Source organism: Notolepis coatsorum (genome assembly GCF_963971535.1).
Source record: "Notolepis coatsorum genome assembly, chromosome: 4".
In the NCBI taxonomy this organism is placed as follows: Eukaryota; Metazoa; Chordata; class Actinopteri; order Aulopiformes; family Paralepididae; genus Notolepis; species Notolepis coatsorum.
Genome location: NC_140168.1, coordinates 192,807,982 through 192,825,958, shown reverse-complemented (window position 1 = coordinate 192,825,958; position 17,977 = coordinate 192,807,982).

Below are 17,977 nucleotides of genomic sequence, written 5' to 3'. Positions count from 1 at the left end.
ACCCCTGCCCACTTTGACAACCTAGGATGGCTTAGAGTAGACGGCAGAGTACAGCAACTTGCAATGGGCCTGGTCTACAAGATACACTATACGACCGGGGTGCCCATGTACATGTCAAAATACTTCCCAAAGGTCAGTGAATACCACAACCACTACACCAGAGGAAGCTCAACAAATCATGTTAAACCCAGATTCGGCTCAAACAAGGGACTAAACACGTTTCGCAATTATGCCACAACAATGTGGAACGCCCTACCCAAAGCTGTAAAGGAATGTGAATCCCTGCCCACATTCAAAACCGCTCTTAAAGAGCACCTACGGGAGGCTGCAATTCGAAACTGGCCACCGTAAATGCCCAAAACCCCCACCACCTCCTAATAGACAGTCTCCTCCTCACCGCATGTATATATTCCCTCCCCGCCGTATGTATATTTCCCTCCCACCCACCCACCCCCTCCTAATGTACAGTCCCCTCCCCATCATATGTATATACTCTGTTGGGATCTAGGGGTAACAGTACTGTATATTTGAATGCCGCCTATGTCACAAATGTATCAGTACTAAATACCTATATGTCCCTATGCCATAAATGTCATGTATGTTGTGTATGTCATAAATGTCTATATGAATTGAAAATGGGGGACCCTGATGGAAACAAGACAAACGTCTTTCTCAGGTCTGCATCCCCTTAACAATTGTATGTATTGAGCCGTACTGTATTGTACCCATTCTGCAATCTGTTAAATAAAGTTTTCATTAATTCATTAATTAATTAATTAATTCATTCATTCATTCATTCATTCATTCATTCATTCATTCATTCATTCATACTTTCTCCCCAAAGCAGTACCCTTCCTTGTTGACAAGCAGAGACCTGTCCCAATGATGCATAGGCAGGGGGTGGGAAAGGGTTAAACAATAATGTGCATTACCCGGAAAGGAAGGGGGACAGAAGACACATTAACAGACGCACACAGTGCTCCCATTTGTACGCCTCTCTTTATATATTCTTTTAGCATGCAATCAATACAAGGCACTTGTACTTTTCACTTAGATCTGTCACTCTACAGTAATGAAACCAGTCCCTTTAAGGGTTAAGATACTTTTCCATCCACCCGTAGGTAGGGAGAGAGGGGGAGGGAGAGAGAGAGGGTAAGGGCGAGCTCCGCGAGCTACTCAATGGGATTTTATAATTGAACACACGTTTATCACACAACACATTTAACCAAAAGACAGTGGGCCCATACTCGAAACAAAAGTCCTATCTAAGCCGGCATTCCCCAAAATAATAAACGTCGGGGCGCCCCTAGTCACTGCTACCAGTGTCGGTTCAAAGTACTTATTCTCTTCACCCTTAAAGGGCACGCTCTCGACAAAGAGAATGTTCACCGATAAAGTTCCAGCGCTCGGAGCGCTAACTGGACCTGGCTTGAGTGTACTAACCAAGGGCTGGCCTGCTCTCACACCGAACGTCCGTGTGGTGAGATGGCCGTCGAACAGTCCCGTGATTGTCACCCATGATAGCAGGAGGCGGGCTGGGTTGACGTTAGGCAGGTGACTGCTGGAGGTCGTCGGCTAGGAGAAGGCTGGAGGTGGGTGCAGTCCGGCGATGTCCGTTGCGGTGTCCGCTGCTGGGCTGGGAGAGGTGGAGCGACACGCGAGCTAAACTGTGATACTAGGCCTATTTGAATCTAAGCTGTGGGTCGGTGTGACCCCCTGTCCTTTCGCCTATACTTTAGCTAAAACGCAACGTGTGCAGTATCCACAGCACTCTCCGGCAGTAGAACTTTGTATTATTTTTATAGTTTACAATAATAAAAAAAAACATTATTTTTCATCTCTGTGTTATAATAATTTTCTCCCTCCTAGAGAAATTAACCGAACGAAACTGCGCCCACTCTCTCTAACACTGTCACTGAGGCAGCCCACACTGAGCCCAGGGCAGGTACGTCTGTCTGTCTGTCTTATTTTGATTGACATTGGATGCTTTGAGGCTAGGCCTGGTTGTCTTTTTCAAGCGTCCTAGTTACCATATTATTAGCCAATAAGATTCAAGCTTAATTCAATGGGTTGGTCTTAACGGGCAGAGCTGCGTTCGCAATGGGTGTTTGTTCTAGCAGCTACGATTCTAGGTGTGTGTGTGTGTGTGTTTGCGCGTGTGTGTCGGTCGCCGTTCATTTCCTATGGTGCTGAAATGTGTGCGTTTGACTACTTTTTCCAAATCCGTATAGCAACAAATCATGTAGGCTATGGTTATTTCAGAAAGTTTATCTTGGGCGTGGGGGTAGGGCATTCAACTGTTTTGAGCACCCACTGGCAGAAACATAAATTGGCGCCTATGATCTTAAGTACACACAGATCGTGATAGCCTGACTATAATCAGATCTTGACATAGGCGTATTCCCATTAATAACGATGCTGTATACTATGGGATTAAATGTATAATTCACTTTCAATCTTAATTTAGTTTATAATGTTATTCTGTTTAACACATTAACTGCCATGGAGTTTGCCCGTCTCATACCACTCTCTGCCACCACTCTAAGCCTATGGAGATGTTCACCTTCTTTGCAGGGCTATAACTTTTTTAATTGTATTGCTAAATTGACATTACTATGGCCCATTCAACATCGATTATCTATCGTTCAGGATGTAGGAATGTTATACTTTTTCATTCATAGATTCATACGAAAATACTGTCTAGAATATAAATATGTTTTTATCGTTTTCTGCAGTAATTCCTAGAACGTGAGTTATAGGCATAAACGCATATATAGATTATCAACTGCCGTTTGTTGCCGATACACGCTATATTAAAAATTTCAACTGTACATGATCCTAAACATTATGACTCATCATGCGCGGATGAACGGGGGGGGGGTCGTTTATAATTCTGTGATCGTCAGTAAATGCTTTATGTAGTATGGGTGATATATTGATCAGAGCAGTTTGCATTAATAATAATAAACAAACACGCTGAAAGTAACGTTACTGTCCTCTTACCGTTCGCCAATGAGACTGGAGGAAAAAGATCCCACTTATTTGATGGCGATCTACTAGATCCATTTCCGGTTTGTGTAATAATAATAAACGCCCAAATCATATCGATTATTGAGTTATGGCAGCGATCCATATACACGGATGTGTGTCTAGAGTCCCGCAACAATATGTGAGTGCCGGACGCATTTCCCAGATGCACGGAGATCACCAGAGATCCATTTCCGGTTGTAACTCGCCCGATCATCCACCAGGCGGCAGATTTGAAGCGTTGCAGAGTTGTGCAGGCTCCCACTGTATCAGCTGAGGCTGGGTGAAGGAATTATGAATACCATGGCGAATTTTTTTTATATGATATCAATAACGTCGTACGCCGTGGTTTGGCAGAATTCGCATGACCTTGAAACACGTTGTACGACGTTATTGGCGCCCAATGTGTTAATAGGTTGTTACAATTGTGTACAAATCTGTTGTTGACTGTTCAAAGAGATCCAACCTCTATATTGGTCAGAAAGATTCACATCTTAGCCTGAATGAAAGATGACATAGTCCCCTTTAAAATGATACCAAAGACAATATGGTGAAACATTGACAGATGTCCTCTACGAGTCTAAAGCAGGATATGCACCAGCATCTGAAATGCAATTTCCTGAGGGGTGGGTCATGGCCGTAGCCAGCTATGAGGTAACTATTTGTAACTATTAAAAAAAATATATATATATTATTTAAAAAAAAATTATAGAAATATCACAATATAAATGTACAGTCGGAAGTTGAAAATGTCCGGTAATGTCTGATGTTTGGCAAAGGTACTCCCCCCTGCATCGCTACAGCCAGGGGTGCGTTGGTGATTTCAAAGCTGGTTGCACAGTGTTTTAATGACGCCACGTGCACGCGCACTCCCGGGCACACGCTCCCACGCATACGCATAAATGTTCCCTCGCGTACGCACAGACTAAAGACAATGCCTAATTGCCTCTACGAATGGAATGTAACACGTTTCATTCACAAGTTTTGTGTGAATGTATCTGAGAACGTATTTGAACACACCTGACGACCTGCGCTATTGTTATGCAAAGTAGCCAGGTGGGTACTTAGCGAGTTGGCGCATCAGTCGAGTGCAGCGCATTCCTGTGTGCACGCGGGTGCACATCCGTGCATGTGCGTGCGCGTGCTTCTGCTCACAGAGCCGGTTGCACGGCGTGCAACCCCGTCCCATGAGTAACGCACCCCTGGCTACAGCACTATACTTGGTCGCTTCTGCCCAGGGACATGCAGGTGGCTTTGTTTTGAACTAACGTTACTTGTTCAAAGCATGCGTGTGCTTGTGACAGAACAGCAGTGCCGTGGGCTGGACTCGTAATCTGGACATTTTCTCAGTGGGCCGACGCTCCTTTGGGCCGTTATAATTGATTTATAAACAATTTAAATAAACACTGGCCCCGCCGCCCACTACTAGCCTGGGACAGCGGCCCATTTGGTACTGACTGACACTGGGCTGGCCCAATAATCACATCTCTTACTAAGCCCCCCCCCCCCCGGCCGCGTGAATATTAAAGGCAACCAACTTGTGTTCAGCTTTTCGTTCAGCGTTTCTCTGATTGGCCACACGGCCAATCAATCAATCCACTAGCACACGCCCTCGCGCAAAGAGAGACGCGGCAAAAGCAGCGGTGTTCTGTTGTGTGACTGTACTCTACAGCGGTGTTCTGTTGTGTGACTGTACTAAACACTTCCACCACATGACCGACATTTGACATACAGTACACCTCCTATCTATGTTGGGATTATGTTTGGTCATGACAAAACAATAAAAATCGCTACTGTTAGTAATGCTGCCACCACCCACTTCAATGACAGAGCTCTCATATAGTTTATGCATTCGCAAAATATGAGAGCGCGCCGCTGTCAGTACACCTCCTATCTATGTTGGGATTATGTTTGGTCATGACAAAACAATAAAAATCGCTACTGTTAGTAATGCTGCCACCACCCACTTCAATGACAGAGCTCTCATATAGTTTATGCATTCGCAAAATATGAGAGCGCGCCGCTGTCATTGAAGGGCTTCTACAACAGAGCACCGCCGCTGCGCTGCTGCTGAAGCTGTATCAAGCCGGCGGCGGTGCACGGACGCCGGGGAAAAACCACCGCGTCGCCCCGCTGGCGCTTCAGGCTCAGCAGCCTCCACGGGCGAAATAACATATAACGTTACAGTTCCACACTGATGTACAGTGAGTGTCTAATATGGCTGTCGCGAAGTCATGCCTCTCCCTCTGACAATATCATAATGATGTGTTTTCTATATTATATCCACAATCATTCATCTAAAAAATTTTATGGGCTTTGATTAAACATGTAACCTACACCTACTGTAACTTACTGTACCTCTGCTTCCTACAGCACAGCAGGTAATGGCGTTAATCAATGGAACGCGAAACATAATAACATTACGCTTTCTAGTTCAGCGCATTTCATAACTGTGTGGGCTTTTATACACGAGTGAATCTGGTAGTCTATGATACACAGCGTGGATCGGCTTTCAGAGGGAGAGGCATGACTTTGCGACAGCCATATTAGACACTCACGAGTCACTGTACATCAGTGTGGAACTGTAACGTTATATGTTATTTCGCCCGTGGAGGCTGCTGAGCCTGAAGCGCCAGCGGGGCGACGCGGTGGTTTTTCCCCGGCGTCCGTGCACCGCCGCCGGCTTGATACAGCTTCAGCAGCAGCCCAGCGGCGGTGCTCTGTTGTAGAAGCCCTTCAATGACAGCGGCGCGCTCTCATATTTTGCGAATGCATAAACTATATGAGAGCTCTGTCATTGAAGTGGGTGGTGGCAGCATTACTAACAGTAGCGATTTTTATTGTTTTGTCATGACCAAACATAATCCCAACATAGATAGGAGGTGTACTGTATGTCCACTGCTACCGCAGCTGAACACAAGTTGGTTGGACTTGGAACAGCAGGTTGCCGCGCTGCCGCTCGCTTGCTCGTTGGATTTCATTTGGGACGTGCGCTTGCTTGCGCGTGGGGGCGGGGGGGGGCGCGGCCAATCAGAGAAAAGCCGAACACAAGTTGGTTGCCTTTAATATTCACGCCCCCCGGCCATCACGCTGGCCCGCCGCCCAATCACATCTCTTAATAAGCCCCCCCCCCCCCCCCCTCCTCTCTCACAGATGCGGCGTAGAGTGACAGTAGTGCAGCAGCAGCAACAGCCTCAGGTAGCCATGCCAGGCAGAGACACGGGCAGCTGTGGAGCAGCATGTGAGCTTGACAGGGCCGAGGAGGGACAGTAAGCAGGAGGAGGAGCCTGAGGTAGTTTGTGTGTGCCATCACTGCCATGATGATGTCGATAATAATATGAATGATAACGTTATTTGGTCAGCATCGCATTGGCTAAGCTAAGCCCACGTTACTGTGAGTGACCAAGGTCCATAAACTAAGCTGGTCAGCACTACTAACGAGACGCTGCCCCCTAGTGGCCGGCTGTAATTATTTTATTTGATTATATTTTTATTTGGAAATTACACATCATAAAAACAAATTATCATGACCAATTTGTATTCCTGAGGATATCACCTATAAAAGCATTAATTAAAACACTTATTTTCAAGGTGGTCCTCGATGGAAGACATAAAAACACAGCACATATAGCCTACTCAACTGCTAATTTTTGCTCAACTGCAAAAATGTATGCCACTTATGTATTAGCCTACAGGGGAAAAACACATTCACAACAGGCAGCAAAGTTTATTTTCAACCAAGTATGATCATCGTGTGGTAAGGTAACTATTAGGATATAATGGTATGGATTACTTACTATTATAACTTATTACTATCTGTGGTAGCTCCTTCACGTGGTAGGCACATTAACTGTAGGTCAAACTCCCCAAACAAACAAGCACACCATTGATTTAATTGCCATATAAATCACATACAAAGATCTAACTATTACTCCTCTCTGAACATGAATATAAAACAAAAAGGTGATCTATTAACTGTGTAAACCTTATGCAATATTCATCATTGATATTTGGATACTTGAAATATGTATGAACTGAGTAGTTAGTATCAAATGAAATAAGATGGAACAGCTCCATGCATTAATTGAATAAACAACTATTTGCTCATTACCAATATGGTATTGTTTAAATGCTTTTTGCACATCTTTGTCAGGGAATTCCAACAATTCTGGACCTGAATGTACCAGTTAATTGTAATCATCTCTCTCCTTATGTCTAGTCAAGCCAGGTTGTGGAGGAGAGAGACAGGGATGAACAGGCTACTTGCCTGTCCTGAGCCTGCTATGATGCAGGTGTTTTTACATCACCACCGAAAACAAGATTCAGCCAAGAGCAAGTGAGTACACTGGTCCACTTGTCCATGGCACTTACTACCCAGCTTTGTAGTGGTTTGGGGGAATAGTACAGTAGGTACGCATATTTAAGGGGACCGCAAGGATGGTGTATTGGTGGGTGGTGTCCGACCGATTATGGTGGGCCGGTCTGGGCCAAAAAAATAAATGGACCTCCCTAATTTCTAAACCCTGGCTACGGCCCTGGGGTGGGTATACTTCATGACTTGATCATTATGATAAAGCTACCACTCCGGAAGGGCTATCATACCAAAATATCATCTACAGATATAGATATTTGAAGAAATTATATGTACGTTTCGTCACCTTGAGTGGTACCGATATCTGGTCTGGCCCATGGACTATAGTAGCTAGCTGTATCTATTGTTTACACTTGAAATGTGTATTTTGTCACAATATTATTTGGCTTAAATATAAAAAAAAATAATGTATACAAATAAAATATATATAATAATTTATTAATACATTTTTGAATACTTCTTTTTTTAATAAAAATAAAAATGGGCATCCTCTGTTATTTTACCCACGCGACGCCTATGGAAGCCAAGGAACTTGACATCAACCCCTCTGTGCAACTGGATACTTGACTTCCTGTGATCTGACCCGGGCATTCACGCTTTTGCTCAGGCCACCCTTTCAGTATGGTCTTCTTGAGCTCTTTCATTGTGTCGTCTAGTTCAGTTGCTTTCCTGATCTTCTCTGTTCGCTCAGCAGACACAGGAAGTGATGTGACAATCATGTCAACATAGGCTTGTATTTCTATGCTTTTCTGTTCATTTGGACTTTCCATTTAGTTGACTGCGCGTGAGAGCGTGTCAGCAGCAAACATGCATTTTCCTGGTGTATAGACCATGTTCACATTTCTGCAGTCTGATTGACAGTCGCTGAATCCTCAGAGGACAATCATTGAGGGGCTTGGCCATTATTGATACTAGGGGCTTGTGGTCTGTTTCCACTTCAAAAGCCTTTCCGTATATGTACTGATGGAAAAGTTCACATGCATATGTGCTGGCTAAAAGTTCCTTTTCTATTTGTGCATATCTAACTTCAGCACTTGTCAATGCACGAGATGCGTAGGCTACGGGCTGCCAGCTGTTGTCATACATCTGTAGCAGTACTGCTCCTAGGCCGTACTGAGAAGCATCTGCCGATATCCTAGTGCTCCGTTCTGGGTCATAAAACTTGAGCACTGGTTCCTTGGTTAAGATCTCTTTCAGCATTTTGAAGCATTCTTCCTGCTCATGAGACCATTCCCACTCGTTCTTCTGCTCTAGAAGCCCTCTGAGTGGTGCTGACTGGGCAGACAACTGGGGGATAAACTTAGCCAAGTATGTGACCATTCCCAGAAATCTCCTCACATCTTCTTTGCTCTGTGGACGTTCCATGTTCACTATGGCTGACGTCTTCCTTGGATCCGGCTTGACACCTTGCTCTGAAATCACATCTCCCACAAAGGTAAGGCTTTTCACTGCAAACTCACACTTGTCTCGGTTTAATTTCAGATTGGACTTGCGTGTCAGATCCAGTACTTCCCTCAGCCGTGCATCATGTTCTTCTCTTGTGGATCCCCACACGATGATGTCATCCATCATGGTCTCCACTCCCTCTATGTGCTCATAGATCATATGGATTGTCTTGTGGTAAACTTCGGGCGCAGACAGAATACCGTAAGGTAAGGGGCGGTTAGGTGGCGTAGCGGAGATTGCGTTTGTCACCAACCCCCGGAGCTGTGAGCTGGATTCGGCTGTTCGAATCCAGCTCACAGCTCCGGGGTTGTCACCAGCTTGGCTGGCCGTTCACACTAATACAATTGGCTGTATTAGAGGGTGGGAGAAGCTGGCGGGGTGGGTCCGGGTCGTTGTAAACAGCGACTCCTACAGTTCGGTCGGGGCGCCTGCTAAGCGCGGATAGGACCTGAGTGGGATAGTGTGATCCTTCCACACGCTACGCCCTCTCAGGGAGGATCCGCGCTGCCAGGTGAAAAGAAGCGGTTGATTGGCTGGACGTGTGTCGGAGGAAGCACGTGATAGCCTCCACTCTCCCAGATGATCTGACTGTGGGGGGTAAGTGCGCAGCGACCAGGAAGGGGATTGGGAATTGGCATACGACTAACATTGGGATGGGAGAAAAATCGGAGGAAAATGGAGGGGGAAAAAGATCAATACAAAAAAAAGAAATACCGTAAGTGTTGTGAAGGGCCAGATTAAACTGAGAATATACCTTTATTGTTTGATATACTTTGTATATTATTTATATATATACACGGAATATCCCTTTACCTGCGTTCAGACCAGAGTAATATTCGCTCTCCTATTGGACAGCGCCCCCAGGCGCCAGCGCGCAAGCCCCCAACGGCAAGTTCAAAGACAACTGCAGGCATGTCGGAACATGCCCGGAGTCAGCGTAGTAATACCAGACAAGGACTGAGGTTGGGACTAGATATTCACTTAAGTATAAATACAGCGCAAGGTGCGCACACCGTGCTTAGTCGCTTAGTTCAATTCAGTTACGTTCAGTACCTTACCCACCTTCACCACGAGTCAACGTGCAGTGAAGTGAGCAACCTTGCGTCTAACAGAGCATTGAGAACCGCGTGCGAATAGAATGGCAAAAGTGTCAGAGTTTAATGAAGTAACGTTGAGTTCGACTTAATCTAATGTGAAGTAAATAGTCGTTCATTTATTGTATATCGTGCGGCCACAGTTCTTTCGTGTGTAACATTACCCAGCGGTTCGTCGTGTCTTTAGCTAGTGTACTTAACCAGGCTGTGTGGCCTAAATACGTCGCCCACACCCGAGGAGTCCTAGGCGGAGAACCATTGGACATGTACACAGGAGAATCGGCGTCGGCGATTGCAGAACCATTCCTGGTTGGATTATATTGATTTGGAACGTGGTACCCGGAGAAGAGTATCGTTGATTTCCACTATCGTTTGGGATTCAACCTCGTGAGGATTACAACTCGAGCCTGCCTCGTGGACGGGGCTGGCTAGCTGTCATCAATGCTGTCGAGCATCTGGATTACAATTATTACTTTGCTGCTGATCAAGGGAGTTTACAAGGACCGATTCCTGTACCTGGAGTCTCTTTATTCCTCATTGAATCAGACGGAGTACCCGAACATTCCTCTACCCTCCAGGCCTTACACCCCGGAGGGAACCCATTGTCTCAGTCGGTACCAGTGTTGCCCTATCTAGTTGCTACTATACGACAGGTGGTGTCAACTTAGACCCATCATAGGATTCCTGCTATTCTTAGTGACTCATGCTCTTGACTGACTTTACGTATATTCTTCGCCATACAAGCGCGACCCTAATTCTCATTCTGTAACCTAACGTTGCCTAATAATAATAAATTACCCTCAAATACTATTTCTGTGTCAATGCCGTATTCTTGTGGGTGTTCACCATCTATATTTGATGTACTGTCTGGCCAGTAATTAAAGTACATAACTAGCAGTGGTTTAATCTATCACAATCTTTAATACAGTCAGGGTTTTGTAACCCCTCAGTTACAATTGGTCCTTCGAGCCGGAGGGTATCAGTGTAATATTTAATATAATATTAATATTAACATGGCCAGCGGTGAACACTCCCCAAGCGGCTCCCCTAAGCTAGAACGCCCGCAGCGCAAACGTCAGCTACCTCCATATCTGGAGGAATTCGCTTTCGTTCTACCCCCTAGCTTATCTAAACAGACGTTAAATACGGATAAATCGGATAGTCTAAGCATGTCCAATCCTATCGACTTGGCGACCCTGCCAGTAGAGACCTCAGTGGGTTCAAACGAAACTGACTCAGCTCACGGGGGGGACCAGGTGGGACATGACGTGACTATACCTCCAGACAGCGTCACCGGGATAGACCCCGGAGCGCTCCAGGATAAAGAACGCGCTCCAGGGATAGAACCCGACACACCACCAAGAGAAGAGAACCGCGCCCAGGAGATAGACCTCGGAGCGCGCCAGGAGAACAGATCTCCAACAAGCCCTGTCAGCACCCGATCACCTCCGTCAGTGTCATCCCCCAGCGAGGCGGACCAGAGACTGGCGCAAGCCTTGATCGCCACACTGACAGCCTCCACCGAAAGAGACCGACTCCAGGGTGAGCGCGACCGGCTTCAAGCAAAGACGCTTAGTGAGCGCGAACACTCTGCCACGGAAAGAGAGCGCCTCCACGCGCAACTCCAAGCGCAAGCCCTTAGTGAGCGCAAACACTCTGCCGTGGAACGAGAGCGCCTCCGGGCGCAACAATTAAGTGAGCGCGAACACTCTGCCATGGAACGAGAGCGCCTCCAGGCTCAACAGATGAGCGAGCGCGAACAACGAGAGCGCCTCCAGGCGCAACAATTAAGCGAGCGCGAACACTCTGCAGCGGAACGAGAGCGCCTCCAGGCGCAACAATTAAGCGAGCGCGAACACTCTGCAGCGGAACGAGAGCGCCTTCACTCGCAACTCCAAGCGCAAGCCCTTAGTGAGCGCGACCACTCTGCAACTGAACGAGAGCGCCTCCAGGCGCAACAAAGGAGTGAGGACGACCGCATAAGACTGGAGGAGAGGCGCCTTCAGACGGAAGAGAACATCGAACGAGACCGCGCCAATGCACAGCGCGACGCCGCCAATGCCCAGCGCGAAGCAGAGCGCGACCGGCTGCAGGCGCAGATGATAGAACAATTGATCGCCAGGGCGACACCCCCTCTCTCCGCACGGAGCTCCCGGAGATCATCACGACAAGGGTCTAGGGCACCTTCCCCTACCCGACAAAGCGACCGGGACCCGGCCAACAGGAGGAACCTGTCTACGTCTCCGAGCCCCCTCCCCGACCGGTCCATACGAGACCCAGCCAACGGGAAGAACCGGCCTACGTCGCCGAGAGACTGACTAGAAGACTCCAGGACCTAGAAGAGGAAGAGGAAGAGGAGGAATATCAAGCCCACCAGCAAGAACGTACTCTGGACCAGGAGGCCCAGTACAGCCCCGACTTCAGCCCCGAGTCACTGCACTACAAACCCCCGACCCAACTCACGGGTGAGTTTGACGTACAGTCAGCACCGAGGAACAGCACCTGGGGACCCGGCCTCTGGTACCCACCAAGTACTAACCCACGACCACACGTACGGGGAGACTCGCCCAGGAGGCCTCTTCCCCTACGCTCACCAATGTACCAGCCATCCATGGCATCGTACCTTGGCACACCGACGTTCCCAGACTTTACGTGCGAGGACAGAGCACAGTACACGGAATTACGCATGTGTTTGGAGACTATGATGTCCGATGTCCCCGACGAGTCGTACAAATATGCCATCCTCCTCAAGCATCTCAAGGTGCCCAGAGCGCATAACATAGCGCTGGCATATTCCAACTCAAGCACCCCATACTCCGCGGCTCTGGTGGCCCTCGACCAGCGTTATGGACGCATATGGGATTACGTGATCCAAGAAATACGGGATATCGACCGCCTCCCCCCAGCCAAAGACAATAGAGCACTGGATGACCTCTCTATCAAGGTACAATCCCTCGTGGGGATGCTGGGGTCCCAAAAGGAGAAAGGGAGATATGAACTGTATGCAAATTCTAATGTGGAGCGAATACTGGAGAAGCTCCCTCCAGCCCGCCAAGAGCGTTTTCGGCGGCAGAGAGACCACCGTGATCCCAACGGCCCAGAGCCATCCCTCCTAGACCTGGCCGCTTTCCTCGCAAGGGAAGTTAGCAGCCTACGACTGGACACATTCGTGTGGAGTGGATCTAGCCCAAGAGATGGACCTCGGAGGTCCAACGATAACCGCCGGTCAGTGACTGTTATGCACCAGGCCGAGTCAGTGCCGCAGCACAAGAACCACAGCACCCCCCAGACCAAGGGGAAGTGGAAGATTGTATGCCAGTACTGTGAAAAGGAACATTGGCTGTCTCAATGTGACACCTTCAAGAAGCTGACCGCTGACGAGGTGAGTCAGTGGATCAAAGCCAACCGCCGCTGCTTCCGCTGCGCGCGCAGCCATATGGCAGCTGAGTGCCGCTTAAAGAAAAGATGCAGCAAGTGCGACGGCACCCACTTGGAGGTCCTACACGACAGCAACAAGAAGAAACCCGTACCCCCAAGCAGCTCGAGAGTGAACGTCATGTACATAGACCCTGCGAAGAGCGGGAGCTCCCGAGTGCTCTTGAAGGTGGTCCGAGTGATCTTAAGCTACAAGGACAAGGTCATGGACACTTACGCCGTCCTAGACGATGGGTCAGAAAAGACTCTCCTCCTCACATCCGCCGCAGCCCGGCTGGGTCTGCGGGGGAGCGAAGAAACAATGACAATCCGTACCATTAGAAGAGACCTGAAGACCATAAAGGGTGAAAATGTCTCCTTCACGATAGCAGCGGTCGGGCAGCCCGAGAAGCAGTATAGCATCACTAACGCCTTCACCAGCCACTACATAGGCCTGTCACAGTACACCTACCCCATCCCAAAGCTGATGGAAAAATACGTGCACCTACGTCAACTACCTATACCGCTCATCGACGACGCCACCCCGACCCTGCTTATAGGATCCGACCACGCACACCTCATCGTCCCAATGGACCGGGTCCACATCGGGTCCAGAGGCTGTCCAGCAGCGGTCGAGACCCGCCTGGGTTGGACACTACAAGGCCCCCTCTCTGGGTCTTCCAACTGACCGACAGCCACTCGCTGTCTCTACTCGAGGATAAACGAAGAAGACACCACCCTCTTACAGCACGTCGAGAGGCTATGGACATTAGACGCGATGCCCTTTAAGAATGAAAAGAAACTCGTTCGCTCAAAGGAAGACACTTATGCCATAGCCCTCCTCGAGCAGAGGACAAAGAGAGTCGAGGTCAATGGAGTGATGCGATACGCAACTCCACTCTTGAGGCGAGAGGGTATGCCCACCCTCCACGCCTCAAAAGAAGTGACAGAGCGATATCTACTGAACACCGAGCGGCGTCTAGCCAAAGACCCCACTCAAGCCACTGTGTACCGCGCTGAGATCGACAAGCTGATCACAGCGGGACACATAAAGAAAATTGACATTCAAGAGGCCGACCAGACGATCGAATCTTGGTACGTGCCCCACCACAAGGTCCACCACAACGGCAAGGATCGCATTGTATTCAACTGCAACTACCAGATCGGACTACAGAATCTGAATAAAGAACTCTTGCCCGGCCCGACACTCGGCCCCTCTCTCCTCGGCGTACTACTACGTTTCCGCCAAGACAAGGTGGCCATCAGCGGCGACATCAAAGGGATGTTCCTGCAGGTGCGACTAGTGGAGGAGGACAAGCCCTTGCTGCGGTTCCTATGGAGAGAGAGGATCAAAGATGAGCAACCATCCATCTACCAATGGGAGGTCCTCCCCTTCGGAACTACATGCAGCCCATGCTGTGCTACGTTCGCACTGCAAAAACATGTGACAGAAGACCCTGAAGCTGGAGGAGGTCAGACAAAGTGTAGAGAGGAGTTTCTACGTGGACAACTGTCTGCAAAGCGTCTCGACGCCAGAAGAAGCCGAAGCCCTCCTGCTCAAGCTCCGCGCCTCACTGATCAAAGGCGGCTTTGATCTCCGGCAGTGGGCCAGCAGTGACCCTCAACTACTTCGCAGCCTCTCCCCAGAGACAAAGGCAGCAAGCAGCGAGACCTGGATGGCGACCACCCCAGGTGAAGCACAGGAAATGACATTGGGCCTAGTCTGGCGCTTCAAAACAGACTCGCTCCATTACAAATACACACCCCTGACCACGGAGCAGGGAAGGTCGACCCCTCTACCGACCACTAGACGGAGCGTATACAGAACACTCGCAAGTCAATACGACCCGCTGGGGTGTATCCTACCTTACACCACTCGGGCGAAAATGATTGTACGAGAGCTGTGGGACAAGGAACAGGGCTGGGACGACCCCATACCCGACCACCTAGCTTCCACCTGGAGAGAGTGGGAGAAAGAACTCAACTCGCTCCAAAATGTGAACATACGCCGAAGCTACTTCCCACCCACAGTGCGGCTGGAGACGTGCCAGATGGACCTGCACATTTTCAGCGACGCCTCAGAAGTGGCCTACGGTTCGGTGGCTTACTTGCGGGCCTGAGAGGAGGGAGGAGAAATACACACAGCCTTCATCCTGGCTCGCTCAAGGATAGCCCCCCGCAAGCAACAATCGATCCCGCGTCTAGAGCTCTGCGCAGCTCTGGTAGGCGCGCAACTCGCCACGTTAATCCAACGTGAACTCACCATCCCGGTGCAAAGAACAATCTTGTGGTCAGACTCCATGACCGTACTCACATGGATCCAGTCCGATTCTTGTAGATACAAGGTCTTCGTGGGAGTCAGAATCACAGAGATTCAAGACCTAGTAGGATCAGCGTGCTGGAGGTACGTGGACACGAAACAGAACCCAGCCGATGTTATCACACGGGGGATGTCCCTAGATGACCTCACACGTCACAATATCTACAGTGACGGTCCTGAGTTCCTCAAGCTCCCGGAGGAAGAGTGGCCTACCCCCACCCCTCGGGAGGCTAGTCAAGAGGAGGCAGAGATCAAGAAATCTATGTTCTGTGGGTTGACGCACACCCCAGTCCCCACTGACCCTAACATAGACGACTGCCTCACCTTTGAGAGTGCGCAGCTAAAGACATTCCTGTGGCACCACCCTGAGGTTCCCCCCACTACCGACATTAACGCAGCGAACTACGAAGAGGCAGAACTCCTTCTGCTACAGCGAGCCCAAAGAGACTCGTTCCCTGACGAGCTAGACTGCCAGCAGGGAACAAAGCCAATCCCGTCAGACAGCAGACTGCTCCACTTGGCCCCCGAGCGCGACACCCATGGCCTCATCAGGGTGGGTGGTCGTCTGAGACGGGCCCCGGACTTAACGGATGACGTCAAGTTTCCTATAGTCCTCAACAGCCGACACAAGGTCACTGAGCTCATCATAAAGAAATACAACGAGGATGTGCACCACGCTGGGGCAGAGAGAGTCTTCGCTGAGATCCGACGTCGCTATTGGATACTGAACGGAAGAGAAGCAGTACGTCGCTTCCAGCGGACTCGACCAGACTGTCGCCAGTGGCGAGCACAGCCCAGTATACCCAGGATGGCCGACCTGCCTCACGGTTACACCCGACCCGTGGCGAGGCTGATAGAGTTGCCGAGGCTCCCTGACCCCCCTGATGACGATCATGACCCACTGACTTTGTAGATTGCCCTACTCCCCACAACAGACGTTGAGCAGTTGACTGGACTGTTAATCTGTCTTCCTTTAACTAATTAGGTGCGGACTAATTAGGAGGCGGCTGTTGTGAAGGGCCAGATTAAACTGAGAATATACCTTTATTGTTTGATATACTTTGTATATTATTTATATATATACACGGAATATCCCTTTACCTGCGTTCAGACCAGAGTAATATTCGCTCTCCTATTGGACAGCGCCCCCAGGCGCCAGCGCGCAAGCCCCCAACGGCAAGTTCAAAGACAACTGCAGGCATGTCGGAACATGCCCGGAGTCAGCGTAGTAATACCAGACAAGGACTGAGGTTGGGACTAGATATTCACTTAAGTATAAATACAGCGCAAGGTGCGCACACCGTGCTTAGTCGCTTAGTTCAATTCAGTTACGTTCAGTACCTTACCCACCTTCACCACGAGTCAACGTGCAGTGAAGTGAGCAACCTTGCGTCTAACAGAGCATTGAGAACCGCGTGCGAATAGAATGGCAAAAGTGTCAGAGTTTAATGAAGTAACGTTGAGTTCGACTTAATCTAATGTGAAGTAAATAGTCGTTCATTTATTGTATATCGTGCGGCCACAGTTCTTTCGTGTGTAACATTACCCAGCGGTTCGTCGTGTCTTTAGCTAGTGTACTTAACCAGGCTGTGTGGCCTAAATACGTCGCCCACACCCGAGGAGTCCTAGGCGGAGAACCATTGGACATGTACACAGGAGAATCGGCGTCGGCGATTGCAGAACCATTCCTGGTTGGATTATATTGATTTGGAACGTGGTACCCGGAGAAGAGTATCGTTGATTTCCACTATCGTTTGGGATTCAACCTTGTGAGGATTACAACTCGGGCCTGCCTCGTGGACGGGGCTGGCTAGCTGTCATCAATGCTGTCGAGCATCTGGATTACAATTATTACTTTGCTGCTGATCAAGGGAGTTTACAAGGACCGACTCCTGTACCTGGAGTCTCTTTATTCCTCATTGAATCAGACGGAGTACCCGAACATTCCTCTACCCTCCAGGCCTTACACCCCGGAGGGAACCCATTGTCTCAGTCGGTACCAGTGTTGCCCTATCTAGTTGCTACTATACGACAGGTGGTGTCAACTTAGACCCATCGTAGGATTCCTGCTATTCTTAGTGACTCATGCTCTTGACTGACTTTACGTATATTCTTCGCCATACAAGCGCGACCCTAATTCTCATTCTGTAACCTAACGTTGCCTAATAATAATAAATTACCCTCAAATACTATTTCTGTGTCAATGCCGTATTCTTGTGGGTGTTCACCATCTATATTTGATGTACTGTCTGGCCAGTAATTAAAGTACATAACTAGCAGTGGTTTAATCTATCACAATCTTTA